Source organism: Alexandromys fortis, unplaced genomic scaffold, assembly GCF_014885135.2.
Source record: "Alexandromys fortis isolate MF-2015 unplaced genomic scaffold, M_Fortis_MF-2015_v1.1 scaffold_144, whole genome shotgun sequence".
NCBI classification, from domain to species: Eukaryota; Metazoa; Chordata; class Mammalia; order Rodentia; family Cricetidae; genus Alexandromys; species Alexandromys fortis.
In genome coordinates this window covers 3,034,098-3,051,797 of record NW_026068021.1, presented here as the reverse complement: position 1 = coordinate 3,051,797, position 17,700 = coordinate 3,034,098, and the positions used below count along the sequence as shown (strand labels likewise).

Here is a 17,700-nt window from a genome sequence, read left to right as displayed (position 1 = left end):
GCCTATCATCTCAGCACTTGGGAGACAGAGAGGAACTCAAGTGCCAGGCTAGCCTGGGCTACATTGTGAGGTCCTATCTCAAGCAACACACAGAAGGTGGGGTTGGTAGGCCCGTGGCGAGAGAGCTGGTAAGTGACAGGTAGGATGCTTTAGGAGAGAATCAAAGTTGGCTCGGGCGGGGGGGGGGGGGGGGGGGGGGGGGGGGGGGGGGGGGGGGGGGGGGGGGGGGGGGGGGGGGGGGGGGGTCCTTAGACGGGAGAAGAGGCAGGTGTCGCGTGGCTACCTGGACAGGGCTGGCAATGTGCCTTCCTCGGAGAGGCTCATGAAGGGAAAGGCTTGAGTCAGCTGGAAGTGTGGCAGGAGGGAACAGAAGGCGTGTGACGACCCTTCCTGTTTCCGGTGAGCACATTTGGACGGGGCCAACACAGCTGTCGTCACCCTTTCCTGATATGTCACCTGTGTCTAGATGTGTCTTTTATTTTACGCCTACATTTGAACATCTCACCCAATTTTTTTTTTTTTTAGCCCATTAGAGACCGAGGGAAACTTAGCTTCGTCTCAGGCAAACAAGCAAAATTCCAGGCTCATTTTTGTGTCTCTCTAATAAGCACTTCTCAAATGTACGGCTCGCACGCACGATTCATCAGGTTAATGTCTTCTCAATCCTCCTGCCTCCCCTCTGCAGAGATTTTCTTCTCTTGCAGGGACACCCTCAGAGGGAGACTCAGCCTCAAGCTTCCAGGAGCAAATTAGCACTATTGGCTTCCTGGTGGGTTGAGAAGCTGCTGTTGGGGCTGCGAGGGAGTGCGGAAGTGGGGTGAGGGGTCCCTGGCCTTGCTGCCACACGGTTAGCTTTCCATAACTCACCAAGCAGGTGTGCCTTCTCAGGTCACGGAACACTTTTATAAGCACAAGCCTGGCATTGTAATCCCAGCACTTGGAAGGATTGAGGCAGGAGGATCAGAGAGTTCCAGGCCAGCCCGGGGTTACAGAGTCAGACCTTGTCTCAAAAGGATAAAACAGTACCAATTAGCGTGGATGCTTTTCTTTAGCCTAGCATTTAAAGTTATTTTAATATAAACCCAGCATGGTGCATATCTTTAATCCCAGCACTTGAGAGGCAGAGGTGGTGGATCTCTGTGAGTCTGAGGCCAGCTTGGTCTACATAGCAAGTTCCAGGCCACATAGCTAAGGTTACATAGCGAGACCCTGTCACAAGCCTCAAAACCCCAAAACCTTTTATATTTTTTTTAGTTTCTTTTTTTTGTGTGTGTGTGTTTCTGGGTGTGTGTGTGCATGTGTGTGGAAGCCAGAGGTTGACACTTCAGATCTGCCCCTCACCTGTTTGTTCACCTGTGTCTTAAGATGGTCTCTCATGGGAGCTTGTCAAGTAGGTTGGGTGACCCTGTGTGGCTGGTTCCTGAATCACATACACTGGAAATCATGGCATGCAATTTTCTCCCCCCTGAGTTTAAATGTGGGGTCAGGATTCCTTGTGACGATTCACTGCCTTCTGCCATGGCGAGTATTCGTTGGTCTTAACCGCCGGAGAAGAATCTATTGTCAGAGCAGATGGGGGCTGTGCAGTTTGATGGCGAGGGCTCCTTCTATAAGACGTATGTCACACATTTAAAGTTTTTGAAAGGCTTACACGCTGGAGAGAAATCGCGGGCTCTGATACACGCGACTCCGTGCCAGACTGCTTCCCACGCAGCGGCCCTCTAGCATCCCAGTGTGGCAGCGTGTGTTCCTTGGGCACCGTGTCCTCCCACTGTCAGACACAAGCAGATGGAAGCTTGCCCAGCTGGTGGGCGTGTCACGGTGCTGGACCCAAATTTCATCCTAATCTCCCCGAGGCACCCTGGGACTGAGCATCTCAGGGGCGGGGCTTATGACCACTGTGTTTCCTCATCTGTGAAATGAATGCCTTTTACAAATATCTGCTCATTTCACAGCCGAGCTTCCCGTGTTTTCCCAATCAATTTGCCGGATTTCTTTCTGGATTCTGAAAGAAGGATCTTTGCCTCCGATGATACAGGACAGCGACAGTGACCTCCTAAGCTGCTGTGTGTGGCCTATGCTTTGTTTGTTTGTTTATACTTTTCATTTTGGAGGATTTGATAGCCCAAGCTGGTTGTGAAAGCACAATCCTCCTGTCTCAGTTTCCCCAGGCTGGGAACACAGGCCTGTGCCACCATGCTTGGCATAGGACGTAGTTGCTGATTATTTATACACTGATAATTAAATCTGGAGCAGTGTGCATGCCAGAGAAGTGCTCTGTCGCTGAGCCACACCCCAGCCCCTCACTGGGGGATTCTAGGCAGGTGCTCTGCCACTGAGCCACATCTTTTCACTTTTTTATTTTGAATCAGGATCTCACTATGGGTGTCCCAGGTTACCCGTAGCCCGAGCAGTCCCGGAAGCTGTGGTTCTCCTGTATCAACCTCCCATATCTAGGCTTGCAGGCCTGCTCCCCCATGCTCAGCATATGGAATATTTTTAGAAGCAGAAGTTCCTCATTTTTGAGCAGTGATATTTATTAGTTTATAATTGTGTGGGTGGAAAGGAATTCTCCTCTGTCACCACATTATTAGTGTATTTTCAAACATGATAACATAATATATAAACTATATTACTATATCATATGATACACAGTTCTCTTTCCACACGCTTTGTATGGTTCAGAGACTCGTCTCACCCAGCCATACTTTCAATTTTGAGTGATTGGCTTCATTAAGCAGACAAGAAACCAAAGCAAAAGAATAAGTAGCAAACAGTAGATGCCGAGTGGATGGAGAGACAGACGGCAGAGAGACAGAGACTGACACAGAGACCGAGATGTAGAGAGACAGAGAGACACATCATCGTCAAACCACGGGCTTGTGAACACCCTGCAAAAAACGACCTAGGGAAGTTGAGGCAGTCAGCTGGAGCCATGACTGAGCTTTCTCTCCTCCGCTGGACTTCCGGATTCTCATCCCTCCTTCAGGTGCTTTCCCCATCACGGGATAGCGACCGCTGGAAATCGGCTCACCCTTCCAGCTGTTTCAAGGATGTCATCTTCTCCTCTAGCCCTTTGGACCTCCCTGAGTTAAGGGGGCAGCCCGTCCTCAGACTGTGGGGAACACCCCGAGACAAACACGGGTGGATTTGAAAAGGGGCGGGTGAACCCACCTCAGAGTCAGCTTCTCATTGAGCTCAGATAGCACATGACGATCACCACCAGCACAATGGACCAGGCTGCAGTGGTTGGAAGTGTGACAGGAAGAGGTAACTCAAGTTCACAGTGCTTGCGGTTAGAGAGCTGACTGACGGAGGGCCGTCACCTTTCGCTGTTGGCTTGTTATACCTCATCCAATGGTAGATGCATCTCTAGGTGTGCCGTCTACTCTGTGGACAGGTGGGAATGCTCACCTAAACTCGTGGTAGTCCCACACAATGCCATTTGCCATAGCTTCATAGCCAGTTAGCCATACAGACACCACGGAACCTTGTTCTCCCAGCCACGCCTCTTCCACGCAAATATTTGAACCCATTTGTCAAGCTCTACAAAGAGAAAAGAATCTACTGGTATTTTGACTGGAATCTGGTGGAGCCTATAGATCTATCTGGAGAAGGTTAATTTCAAAAGTAAAGATAAATTCTCTATCTCTATGCTCTGCATGTGTGTGTGCATGCACGTGCGAGCGTGCATGAATATGTGTGGAAGTGTGTGTGTGTGTGTGTGTATGTGTGAGTCCAGCAGAGGATGTCAGCTGTGTGGCTGGAGTTGCAGATGTTTGTAAGCTGCCTGGGTGCTTGGAGCCTGCCTCAGGTTCTCCGCAAGAGTAAAAGCTGTTTTAGTAATCTGCTTTTTGCTGTAAACACATAGACATCCAGTATACAGTTGTATGTGGATTTTACACCTACCACTTGACTGGACACCTATTATTAATGGAATTCACACATAATTTTGGCTTCTATATGCATAGTCATATCCTTGGAAAATGTCAAGAGTTTCATTTCTTCCTTTCTGAACCTTAGAACTGCCATTTCTTTTTCTTGCCTTGTTGCGGTGGCTGAAGTCACTAGGAACGTGTCAAATAGAAATGTCCCTGCTTTTTTTCTTGATCTCAGAGAAACTTCACCATGAGGTGTGCTCTCTGCTGAGAGACAGTCACGGTTTCCTTTGTTCTTTGGAGCCAGGACCTCATTATACATTTTGGCTGGCCGGGAACTCACGATCCTTCTGCCTCAGCCTCCCAACTGAAGCAAGGCACACTTTAAAGGCTTCTAATTTGGATTCAGAATGATTTTGCAGAAGCGCTTGGTCCAGTCTACCACAGTCTAATGAGCTTTGCCAGGCACTGAGTTTTAGCCTTAACTTAGGGTTTTTTGTTTGCTATGTAGCTCAATCCTTATTTGGTGTGCACAAGTTGGATTTCATCTTATTTCATTAAAATATTATTAAAATATACGTTTCTGGAACTGGCAATATGGCTCAGTGACTAAGAGCACTTGATGCTCTTGAGAAGAACCTGATTGCACAACATGGAGCAACTCACGCAATATTTCATTTCCAGGGGACCTCTTCTGGTCTCCTTGGGCACTCCTTGGGCACACACACACATGCACACGCATACACACACCAAAATCCTTACAAAATGTATTTCCCTGAGGCGCAGGGCTGAACAAACCTGTGTACATGTTAGCCATCTTCTTTTCCCTCTTTGAGTCTGATTCTTTGCCCATGTGTCTGTGCATTGTTGGGCTTCAATGCTGGTATGAGTGGGTGTTGCCCCACCTCTGCCAAATGCATCACAGACATTTCCTCTCTGTACCACAGAGAGTTTCATTTTTTTTGTTATTTTTTTATGTACCTTTTCCTGATTTTTATTCGGCCAAACGTGCTTCTCTCTCCCTTTACAATTTATTCCACTCCTCCTGAGCTTGGAAAGCAGGCATCTCTCCTGAGACCTCATAAGGATTGGGCTGTGTTTCCACCCAGCTCTTTTTCTTTATGGCTTAATATTTCACATTTAACGGTTTACTCCATCTGGAATTTGTCGGGCTGTGGGTGTGGGTGGGGTGAAGGGTTAATTGCAGCTCGGAGTCTACCGGGGGGAAGGGGCCTCATTTGCACCTAAGAGTCTCTGGGGTCTGGCTTTCCGTGTCTGTGCTGAGCTGGGAGAGATTGAAGGAAGGAAGGAGGTGGCACTCTGCGCAGGCAGCGCAGGGACCAGACCGTGCAGCCCTGATTACCATAGGGACCGTTCTAGCCGCTGCCTCTGCCTGGGTTTAAGACGAAAGCAAAGCATTCAGCCCAGCTCAGCCTCAGGCTGTGGGATCCTGGCTCAGTTTCTTCTCTCTAAAATGGGCATGGTACTACACACCAGTCACCCCAGGTCTTGTAAGCAGAAGTAGGAGGATGGGGAGTAGGAGGATGGGGAGGCTAGCCTGGGCTACAGAGCAAGATCCTGTTTCAAAACACAGAACAGGGGCTGGGGAGATGGCTCTGGGAGTTAAGTGCTTTTTGCACAAATGTGAGGATCTGAGTTCAGTCCCCAGCACTCTACCTAAAAAGCCAGACACTAACTACAATGCACACTTGTAACCCCAGCACTGGGGAAGCAGAGGCAGGAGGATCTCTGGGACTCGCTAACCAGTTAGCCAGTCCCACGTAGTGAGGTTCCAGGTCAATGAGAGACACTATTTCAAAATCCAATGTGGATGGCACCCGAAAAACAGCACACAAGGTTGACCTCAGCCTACACACACACACACACACACACACACACACGTGTGTGTGTGCACACATATGCATAGACACCTCTCTACATGTAGTGTAAACCTACATAACCTACATACGCTTGTGCATGCACATGTGCCTACACGCAAACACATACAATCAAGGAACAAATTAAAGGTCTTAAAGACTTTTAAGAGCTGTCACAAGGAGCTGGAGTGCTGGGGTGTGCCCTGTAAGCAGACAGGGACCAGGCGGGCTCATTTCAAATCCCAGCTCTGAGTTTCTGCATCTGAAGGTAGAGATCACAGAGGGCATGGGGGATGGGTCCATAGGACACCCCACAGTGACAGTCCTGGTCAGTGAGAGGTGCTTGGCCTTGGGAACACCCTCTAACAGGATAGCACCCACACTTGTTATCTTCGTTAAGGTCTTTGTTCAGGGGAATGTGTCCATTTTAGGGCGGTGACCAGGGCCCACTGTGATGGGGGACAGGAGGAGACAATGTGTTGGTGAATGGGGTCAGCTTTTTGTCCAGCTCTGGTCTGTGCCCTGTTCTGGGAGATGGGGAGGGAGTTGCAGGTCAACTCCTAGTCCCTTGTCCACTCAGCCCTGGCCTAAATAAAAGGCCATCCAAGAAAGCCTGCAGTATACACATCGATGTACACATACATACACACGCATGCAGCCTTACCTTTGAATACACGTGGTCTTACACAGACACAGACGGGAAGGAACACAAATGTATGTAAGTGTACACTTAACACATCATCATACACTTACACATGTGGTCAGAGCCTCCGTGTGCACAGTCAGATAGCAGACAGGCACTGGCCATGGACACAGTGTCTCACACACACACCATGATCACACCCAGGTGCCGAGCTGGGCTTGGGAGTTAGCTGGGTCCAGCTGTCTTATTCCCACCAAGCCTGGCCTTCTAACCTTCCTCTGGTTTTTCTGGTGGTCCCCAGACAGTCCCCATGCCCACTCCACCAGTATGGTCACTCTCCTGTTCCGTCCACCTTGGCGCAGCTCCTCTCCATTTGTGCGCCGATCTCCTCAGCTCCCCGCTCTCTGTAATGGCAGGACGTTTGTGCTGTGTTGGGAGTGAGGCCGACACTTGGGCCCTGTGGCCCGAGGGCTCATGGGAGAAGATGAACTCTCAACTGTGGGTAGCTGCAGCCAGCACCTGAACAGGGGGACCCTTCCATCATTTGCTGGACTTGAAACTTGAGTTGTCATAGCCTGAACCCTGGGTGTGTGGGCGGGGGGCAGGAGTGAGCATCTGGCATGTCCCTGTGAGCGATGCACCTAGAGTAATGGAGACTTGCGTGCCACAGAAGCGTGATCACAGAGGGTTTCCTAAAGCTGGGCTCCTGCTCTCCCAGGGTGTCCGGGAAGACCTGCCTGCACAGCCTTGGGGACATGCTGGGGGTTGGAGTTGCGGTAGGAGTGGGGTCAGTACCTCTGCCCTTTCCCTTCCCAGCTGGAGGCCACCATGGCTCTCCCCTTCAAGTTCTGTGCAATGCCCAGCGCCCTGACCTGCATGTCCAGCACTCAGTTGAAGGCAGGGGCTTGCGTGGGTTGTCCTTTATGGGCCTAGGCTGCCTGTACCGTATGGGAGGACTGGCAGCCCCACCCACGGAAAGCTTAGGGTCCTCAGTGGCCTGGAGTTGTCAGTTCCCATCGGGGTGGTGGTGAAGATGCCCTCCCCTCTAAACTGGACTGGGGCGGGATGTCAGCTGGAGAGACAGCCAGTTCTGAGTTTCCCAGGCTGGTGGTCCTGATGTGGGGGCACTCCGAGAGAGGAGAGAGATACACTGTAGGGGACAGAGAGGTCTCAGTGTGAGCACAGGCCAGAGGATGAGGTGAGGAGCCGGTGCTCGGCCTGGGGTCAACGGGGTCAGGTATTGGTCAGGTATTGGTGGTCATTCCCCTTCCTGCAGGGAACCTGAGGTGTGGTCTTGGGGACAGGGGGTGGCATGCAGGCAGTGGCAGGCGGAACAGCTGTGCAGGAGGCTGGACTGCTGGCATCAGCAGGCGCCCCTCCTCCCCCCATGCTAAACAATCCTGGCACAAATATGCAAATGGTATAATTACTGTTATTTGTTTTGCTGATATAAGTGTTTGAAATGCAAATGTCAACTCTGGGCGCTGTCGGTTTTTCCCACCCCTCTTCCCTGGACATTTGCAAGTCGATCAAGTTAGCCCTCATCCTGGGAACACTGGGGGTGCCCCCATCGGAGAAAGTTGGAACCCAGGGAACCCACCTGCCCTGGCCAGTGCACTGACCCAGAGGCCATGGCTTTCCCAAAGGTACCCATCTGTAGAGGAATCTCATACCCTTTTCCCACCAACCAATTGGGCGATCTGGCATCAGAACCTCAGTTTACCTCCCTGTGTAATGGCCCCAGACACTAACTGGCCCGTTGCAACTCTAGTGAAGAATCCAACTCTCAGTTTTCTACCTTGGAGTCTCTGAATTTGGTCTGACTCTCTTTTCTCCAGCATCATAGACCATATATATGTTTCCAGAGTGGGTCCTGAGTTCAGATCCTGCAGCCTAGTTGATGGCTGAGGCTCTTAGGTAGACCCAAGTGAGAAACTTCAATTCAGGGTCTTATTAAAGTCTCACCAGCCAGGGGTGTCACTTGAATACCACCACACCCCTGTGAGCCCGCAGGATCTTTCCCATGAGTTCTGTTCCCTTATCCAACTTGAAGCAGCTCTCAGTCCTAGGCGTCCAGATCTCAGCCACAAGCAGGCCTGGTGGCATGCCCCCTGCTGTGTGTGTGAGTGTGTAAGTGTGTCCTCCAGCAGGGCCATCGATCTGTCATTTGCTGTCACCCAGATACCTGAGAAGGGCCAGCTAAAGCCTTTCATCACCTGGGAGCCTGTTGGGCTCATGTACCTGAGAGACCCCATCTCTAGAGGGCCAGTGAGCGGGCCTGAAGCCCACACTGACTTCTGCCTGTGTTCAGGTGTGTGTACACACATGCATGCACATATGTGCAATCGCATATGCATGCCCGTACTCATGCTACGTGACAGACTCCTGGCGACTGCCTTGACTTAGGTGTGGCAGCACGCAGCACTAGATGGAGAACACAGAACTGGCCCATAGCTCAGTGGGACAACAGCACCCTTGCCCCCAGCCACCCTGTTTGCAGTGGTGCTGGCTGGTTCAGCGGTCTGTCTTGGACAGCTTTGCTGCGAAGTCTGATGGTGGCAGAAACTGTGTGCTGGTCCTGCCCTGGGTTGGTGTTTTCTCTCCTGTCTCAGGCCTGTTGTGTGGCTAACCGGGCATGTACTCTTGCTTCTCCCTCGGGCATAGCTGCAGCCAGGACTCTGCCAAGCGCTAGAAGCTGGGGCTGCCAGGGGTTGACATGTGGCCCAGAGCAGGGACCTTGACCAGTCCTGGGGATGGAGTGTAGGTGGTGGCCAGAGCCGGGCCTGCAGACAGAACAATGACTGCTTTCCCTGGGTTTCATCTCAGCCCGAGGCCTCCTGCTATTCTTGTTCCATTTACCTTTACCGAGGCAGGTTTGGCCTCGTTAGCATATTCAAATACAGTCCATTATTATTTGAATTAGCTGTTAAGTAATTAGTTCTAATTGATGAGTGCTCCCCCCACTTCCCCGTGTATTTTTTGGTTATGTACATCCGCTCCTAACCCACAATTTTAGGTAATTACCGCCACTCACTGTCTATTTACACACACACACACACACACACACACACACACACACAGTCCTCCAGCGACAGGTTCCTTGTCGCCTTTAACATTCCCCGCCAGCCTGGGAAATGCAGGCTACAGATTCAGCCGTTCTCCAGCTCTGCCAGCCTTCCAGGGCACAAGTATCCCAGAGCCACCTTGTCACCCCCATAAAACCCTTTGCTTTCCAAGTCCTCGGCCCCAGGATCTTCTGAGGTGCATGACACTGGGAGACGCTACTTATTCCTCTTCTCAGCCACAGGGCCTCCAGATTGAATGGGAAGGATGAATGACGTAGCTACCAGGAAACCTAGATATTTTCTTGATGCTCAGAGACTAAGGCTGATGTGTTGAATGGATGGACGGATGCACAGACGAATGGACGGATGGATGGATGGACGGATGAATGGATGGATGGACGGATGAATGGATGGATGGATGAATGGATGGATGGATGGATACATGGACGGATGAATGGATGAATGGATACATGGACGGATAAATGGATGGGTGGACGAATGGATGGATGGATGGGTGGACGAATGGATGGATGGGTGGACGAATGGATGGATGGATAGATGGATTAATGGATGGATGGATACATGGACGGATGAATGGATGGATGGATGGGTGGACGAATGGATGGATGGATGAATGGATGAATGGATGGATGGATGGATGCATGCATGCATGGATGGATGAAACGATGAATGGGTGGATGCATGGATTGATGGATGGACGGGTGAATGAATGCATGAATGGATGAATGAACAAGTGAATGAATCCATGCATGAACTGTTGAATACCCACATGCATAAATGAGGTGATCTGGGTACTTGTAGAGCCCCATTAGTGGCCACCTTCTCCAAGACTGGTTAGTTCAGCAACAGGGCTGCCCTTGAGCCAAGATTTTATTCTCCTGACTTAGTTTTTCCAAGTCATGGTCTTGACTAGCTCCAAGCAGCCTGTGCCCTGGGGATGGAGGGAAAGGTTGCTAGAGGTGGTGGTGGTCTTTGCATGGTCAGTCTCTCATGGAGATGGAGGCAGAGCCAGACATTGGATAGATACAGGCCTTGCTCATGCAGTCCCATGTAGAAGCTCTGTCCCTTGTTAACAGACAGAAGCCACAGGGGATGGCGTAGGACTGCAAGAGGCAGCCAGGAGCTGGCAGGAGCTAGCACCACAGATATAGGTTGGTCCCTGGTGGAAAGTGAGATGAGGCTTCTGCCATTAGCAAATGCTTCTGGTACTACCCAGGTGCTGTTTTGAACAGAATTCCACCTATAGGTGGTAGAGGCTGGACAAGATCATTGAGGTGTGCCCTCTTGGAACAACGGGGCTTGGATTCGTCCTTTCTGGGCTCTATGCCAGTCTATTAGTTTTCTGCTTGTCCAGTGGAGCAGGGCTGTAATACCACACATGACCAATAGGAGGTGCTGTTGGGACCTAAGGCTGTTCTTTAACTTTTTTGAGTGGGGGTTTTTCAACAGAGACTGCTTGCCTGCTGCATTTGAGCTTTGAAGAAGTCTACATTTTGGGTTACCAAACTACAGTAGGAAAGCATTTGGAAATTTGTGAGGTGCTCTTCTGTGTCACACGGGGTTGAGATGAGCCATATGGTGCTTTTCTCTGCTGGAGGTCAGAGGGCCACCAGACCTCTCAGGAAGGTGGCCGAGGAGGCTTCTTGGAGGAAGAGTCATGGATGGTGATGCCTTCATAGAGCCTGGGATTCAGGAAGGCAGACACCTGGTCTCTGCTGTGCCACACAGAGAGAGGAGGGGGCAGATGCTCGAACAACACAGACCCCTGAGACTCCCTGACATGGTGAGTAAGACCCACATGGAGGAGTGAGCATGTGTGATCGCCATAAAACTGGGCAGATTTGGCTGCACTGATCTCAGGGCATTGGCACAGCCACGAGTGCGAACGTGAAGAGCCTGGCCTCCCCCCGGGCCACGCCTCTTCTCGCGGGATCACTCCCATTCCCTCCCAACTGTTCTGCCTTTGAAGTTGTCGCCACTGGGCTTTGGGGAAGTCATTTTCCATCCCCAACCTTCAAAATCTATACAGGGCTTCCTGGGCCTCTCTAGTGAGGCGAAAGTATTTGTGAGACACCTGGGTTCTTAGGGGAAAGTAGCCGACGGAGAAACTGAGAAGCAGAGTGCTTGCACTAAGCACACAGCACCCATACCTGGAGATATGCCCCCCCTGCCCTTCTAAGGGTTTCCTTTAGGTCCATCCCCTTTCCTTCCTTCTTCTTGAGCCCCAGGCTTGACATTTCAAGTATTAAAATGCATCCTCCTGGACCTGGCAGACACAGGCCCTGAATGAGTGTTTGTTGACTGAATGGAGGATGGTACGGTTCCCAGACAACTACCTGGAAAGGCAGGTGGCAGAGCAGATGGCCTCCAGGCTCCTGCAGGTCTGAAGGAGGCACACATATGCTCCACTGGGCTTCCTCAGGAACCCAGAGGCGGGACATTGTTTCTCAGTTGCCGGCACTGAGTTATAATCTGGAGGAGTTCAGGATGGAACTGAGGAACTCCTGCACACTAGGTCAGCATGCTACCCCTGAGCCACAGCCCAGCCCCTCACTGGGAGAGTCTAGGCAGGGGCTCCACCACTGAGCTACACCCCAGCCCCTCACTGGGGGATTCTAGGCAGGTGCTGTACCACTGAGCCACACCCCAGTTCCTCACTGGGGGATTCTAGGCAGGTGCTCTACCACTGAGCCACACCTCAGCCCCTCACTGGAGGATTCTAGGCAGGGGCTCTACCACTGAGCCATGCCTCTGTTCAACAAGATCCCTTACACCTAGTTGTTCTAGGCTCTGCCACTTTACCTAACCTTCCCCGTTCTTGCCTTTCTCTTGCTCCTAGTACAGGGACTCCATCCCTAGAAGCTTCTTTCCTGGAAGTCACTATTAAGAGTTCAGAAAGGCCCCTCTGTGTTATGTAGTCCTTGTCTGGATTCCGTGTCCATGAGCAGGGACTGAGCTTGCCTGGTGGCTGTGGTGTTGGCTGTGGTTAGAACACCCTGGAGCTGGTGTGGTGGAGCGCAGACCCTCTGTGAAGGACCCTCCCCCTCCTCTGCCTCTCTGCCATTGTCTGAGAAATGGACCCAGTGTCTGTTATTCAGGTAGCATCTGCTGACTTGTCCAGAACCAGTGATCCTGCCTTCCCTCCTTAAGCTGCAGAAGCCCAGCTTGCTGAGCTCCGCTGTTCTCCAGCACAAAACTGTTTATGTGCCCCAGGGCGACAGGGGTTGACAGCAGCCATGTTGGCCTGTTGAGCCGCTGTCTAGGGAAGGGCTGGAGACCGCGTAGCAAACAGCTCCAGCTAATTAGCGAAAGGTCAGGCGGCTCCTGGAGTCCCTGCTTTTGAAGTCTTGCCACAGGCGGGTAGAGCGGCTTGAAGAAGGCTGGGGTGACCAGACTCCTGCCCCCACCAAGCCCCAAATTGTCCAACCCATGACTCTGAGATTGGCTTTCTAGAAACTCCCCTGAGCAATGGGGCTGGACATGCCCCTGGGCATCAGGGCTATGTTCCCAAAGGGCAGCAGACAGCTGTGACCTTCATGGCCTTGCCCTGGACTTCCCCTAGGTGATTCAACAATCCAAGGGCAGTGCAATGGGCTCAGACACCCCACCAGTGTGCCCCTCACGGGCCCCACCTCTCCTGCCATGACACCCTTTACAGCTTCTCTCTAAATCAATCTGCTTTTTAAAAACTTAAATACATTTATATAAAGGGAAGTTTTACAGCACAACACAAATGGAAAACAGGTCTCCCCGGCCATAAATAGAATTCATAATCATAAAAATAAATTCAATGGAAAGAAAACAATGTTATTAAATTCTCATTGGGTGCTGTAGCCCCAGGGAGGCTCAGAGCCCAAAGCTTGCTATTGCTTTATTAAAGAGAGAGAGAGAGAGGAGATTAAGACCTAGGAGTCCTGGCCTGAGACTTTCCACCTAAGAGTCAGAAGCATTTGCAGGGAATCTGAATTGGTAGCCACTCCCTAGTAAAACAGTTCGGCATTCTTTTATGCTGTGCCAGTTAGAGTGTGTAAAACAAAGACCCGCACTGTAGGGCTGAACCCCACACAGGGCTCCTCTTTCTTATGTGAAAAGTATGGTGATGGGGCGCCGTCCTGAAAACTCAGTCTTTCCAGTTCCTGTTCTGTCATCTTGAGCATTTGTCCTCGTGGTCTTAAGACGGCTGCTGTACCTCCAGCTATTGCCTGTTTCAGACAGGAAAGAAGGAGAGTGTAAGAGAGGCAAAGGAATCCTGTAGATACATGTTTCTTATTGCCAGGAAGGGAGCTGAGTTCACTTACCTGCCGGCCAGGATAAGTTTGCCAATGTACATGAACTAACTGCCCTAACCCATATTTCCCAATGGCTGTGCCCCTGTTCCCTGCATCACCCCCACCTTCCCAGCATGCCTCCAGGCATCACTGTGAACTGTGATGAAACTGCAGGGGAGGGGCAGGCGTGATGGAGAAGGAAAGGGGGCTGGAGTGATCCACCGAGTGACCTGAGTGGCATCAGGCTGAGGACACAGAGCCAGAGGTTGTCGTCAGAGCTGTGGTGTGGAGACACATGGCCCAGAGCTGGGGAACATCCTGCAGAAGGGAGCATTTGCTTGGTGCCTTCTGCCTGAGCCCTCCTGTCAGGCTGCCCTAGTGACTCACGGTGCCAGTGCCGTGGCTCTGAGGACACGTACAGAGAGGAGCTGGCCTCTGCCCAGACTCCAGCACGGATGTCCGTCTCTCTGGTCCAGCAATCTACTTGCTGCGCCGAGATCACAGGCGTTCCATGGCTGCTTGGTTTTCAAACACCCAGTAGGGCTGCAGCTCCAGGCTGACTGCACTCAGTGGAGGCTGTGGGGAGCCTGAGGCTCAGCTTCCGAGCCAGAGGCTTGTGGATGAGCCAGACAGGTTCACCAGGGTGGCCCGTGGAGGGAGGTGGTGAGAGTAAGGACCAGGTGTGACAGACACAAGCTGAAGAGTAGGGATGTGTTCCCATCTCTCCATCCTCCTCCCTCCAGACACCTCCATGTTCCTGCTGAGCCCCTCCCCAGTAACTGGATCCCCTAAGAAAGAAGGTTTCCCTCTGCACTGAGATGAGAGAATGAACCAAAACTCAGTAAATAAGAAATATTTGTTTCCTACACATAAGGGCTCAGGGGTTGGTGGCCAGGGCAGGTAGGGGCAGGCATCTCCTGCTGTGACTTCTTTGTCTGGGGCCAAAGCAGTGGCTTTAGCTCCTTCTACGGCATCTGCATCCTAGCTGGGTACACACACATATACACATATACACACTCACACACACACATCATACACACGCATATACACACATTCACACATACATACACAGTCACACACACACAGACACACATACACTCACACACAGACACACACATATACACACAGAAACACACACATATACACACATACACACACATACACACACCTTGCTGGAGTCTGTTCTCCCCCACTCAGGTCGTCAGACATGGCAGCAATTCCCTTTGCCTCCTGATCCATCTCACTAGCCCTCGAGTTTAAAGGATATGATGAGAATAGAAGCTGGCGGCCAATCAGAATTCTTGGACATAGATTCTCCATGGATGTCCTGGATCTTGGGACCTGGTAGAAGCAAGCAGGCACGCGAGCACCTTAGGAGCCTGCACAGCATCATTTCCAAGGCTCTCTGTGGCCCCTTCCAGGAAGCCCTCTCTTGCTAGGAGTCCCCAAACAAGAATAAACCAATATTCTTAGGAAAGAAAGGGCACTGGAGAGGGGGTTGCGCCCACTGTCCACACAGCACGTTAGACCAGAAGGAGGTCCTTTAATCATCGCATAGGATGCGGGGTCAGCTAGGGAGGGTTCTGCTCCTGCTCTGGTTGAGGTTCCAAAGCCTTAGGCGACGTTCAAGTTAATGAGAGAGGCTCAGCAGACAAAATGCTTGCTGTGCAAGCAATGGGACTGAGTTCGAATTCCACCCATATCAAACGCAGTGGTGCATATCTATACTCCCTGCACTCCTACGGGGAGACGGGAGGCAGAGACAGAAGCTCATGCGCCAGCTAGCCTGGCGTGTTCTGGGACGAAAAAGACACCCTGCCTTGAACAAGGTGGAAGGCAAGGACTGACACCTGAAGTTGTTCTCTGACCCCAACACGTGTGTGATGTCACACATGTTCTCTCCCTCACACATGCGACTATGCACACATTTGTGCATGAACACACACACAAATAATAATAAAGCTAAGGACAGCCACTTGAGGGTTCTAGAAAAGTCTGAGTTCTGACTCTCTGCTCTATCACCTGCCCAAGCCACCAACTCCTCCAAATCTTGGGGACCGAGCAAGGGGAAATCCACTTGCCAAGGAGCTGTCTTCTTGTCATTAGGAAGAGTTAGAAAACACTCTAGAGGGGGGCCGAGACTTCAGTTTTACCATTTTTATCCTGTTCTGACTGTGTGTCTCCAGGGAAGTGCCTTACCCACTCTGGGCTGAAACCAGTGATTGCAGAGGCTGAGGTGGCTCCTGGGTGGCTGAAGAGATGTGTGACAACCTGGGGGAAGCTGAAAGGGGTGTGCAGCTTCCTGGGACCCATGGTTCTGCTGTGCTGTGCTGTGTGGCCGGCTCCAACCCTTGGCAGCTGATGGAGTTTGTGTTTATGGAGACAAAGAGATGGACCAAGTTCCTGTCCCCTGCTGCCCAGAGCCCCTGTGATGAGTTGGCATCTCAGCCTAGTCCTCAGAATGAGGGAAAACCGCTTTTTCTCTCCTTAGCCAGAGCTGGAGACAGACAGACAGACAGACAGACAGACACCTGATCCCCACTCCCTACCCACCTCAGCAGGACCCCACAAACCAATGTTTGAACCCACATCCCTGTGAGGTTCAAGGCCCCCCTGAGGGCAGCCTGTCCTTGTCTTTGCACACCTCCGTGGACGGGGAACTCAGTCCGACACCACAGGCAGCTCCTTTTCAAAACGTTTTAAAATTTATTATAAAATATTCAAGACATCTCAAATATTTAAGGAATCCCTAATAAATATTTCACTAATTATAAAATATTTACTATGACCAAAGGTATAAAGAATAACACAGTGGAGATCCCTCCCAGGTGGCTTCTCACACTCCGGAGGCTTCCCGCGCACAGTAGCGGGTTCCGTCCCTCTCTGTTCTGCTTGTCTTTGGACTTTGTATTCTGCTGAAGTCCTCAGAACAGAATTGGCCATTGTAACATCTGGAAAGGGACACAGCATGGGTTCCCAATGTAGCTCAGGCTGGCCTCAAACTTGTAATCCCTCTGCCTCGGCTTCCTGAGTGCTAGAATTGTAGGTGTTATTCTCAGTCATTGTAGATCTTACTCATGTCTATGTATGGCATGTGTGCGCATGCGTGAATGAGGGTGGAGACCAGTGACGATCCCACGCCTTTCTCTGTCATAGCTTTAGAGACAGGGTCTCTTCGCTGAACCTGGAACTCACTGACTTGCCTGGACTCTCTGGCCAGTGAGTGAAGGGTGGTGGGGTGGCGGGAAGGGGGTACTTATCTCTGCCCCCTCCCTCCCCCAGGTCTTTATGGATGAGTTCTGAGGTGTCTGAACTGGATTCTTATGCGTGTGTGGTACTTTACCCGCTAAGCCATCTCCCAGCGGCCCCCGAGCTGGGAACCTTCCCCATAGCCACTGGGTCAATGAAGAAGCCACATCGAGTCCTTTCCCCTTCCTTAATTTTGTGATTCTTTATCCTCATGCAGTTTTACATTTATTTTCTCTCTCTCTTTTGGGTATTTATTGATACAAGAAAAAAAAAAGATTTCCCTTAATTTCATAGTGGAATCTAAAGGTGTTGTTTGACTAGTGATTCCACTTGAGTTTGTGTCTAACTGATTAAATGTCAAAATCAAAAATTTAATAATAAAATTTTTTTACCAACACTATTGCTGTTATTTTCATATCTCCCTGTCTCTTTTCAAGTCCATCACTGATAAAGGCTTTCTGAACCAAGCTGTCCTTTCCCAGAATCATCTACATAAATACGTTGGACGCGCTAAACCTTCCCTGATTTGTCCTTTCAGAGGCCCTTACCCCGTCCAGCTTCTTTTTCATTTTTTATTCATCATTTTTAAATCTTACATAGCAACCACAGTTTCCCCTCCTTCCTCTCCTCCTGTTTTCCTCACCTTGCCTCCCCTCCACCCTCTCCCATCCACTCCTCTTCTGTCTCCGTTCAGAAGGG

The 17,700-nt window shown here is 50.9% G+C and overlaps 1 protein-coding gene across 1 annotated transcript in view; it reads left to right on the top strand.

The window, feature by feature from the left end:
- Elfn1 (extracellular leucine rich repeat and fibronectin type III domain containing 1) overlaps positions 1-17,700 on the top strand; it is a 62,422-nt gene that overhangs the window by 26,403 nt on the left and 18,319 nt on the right. The window lies entirely within an intron of this gene.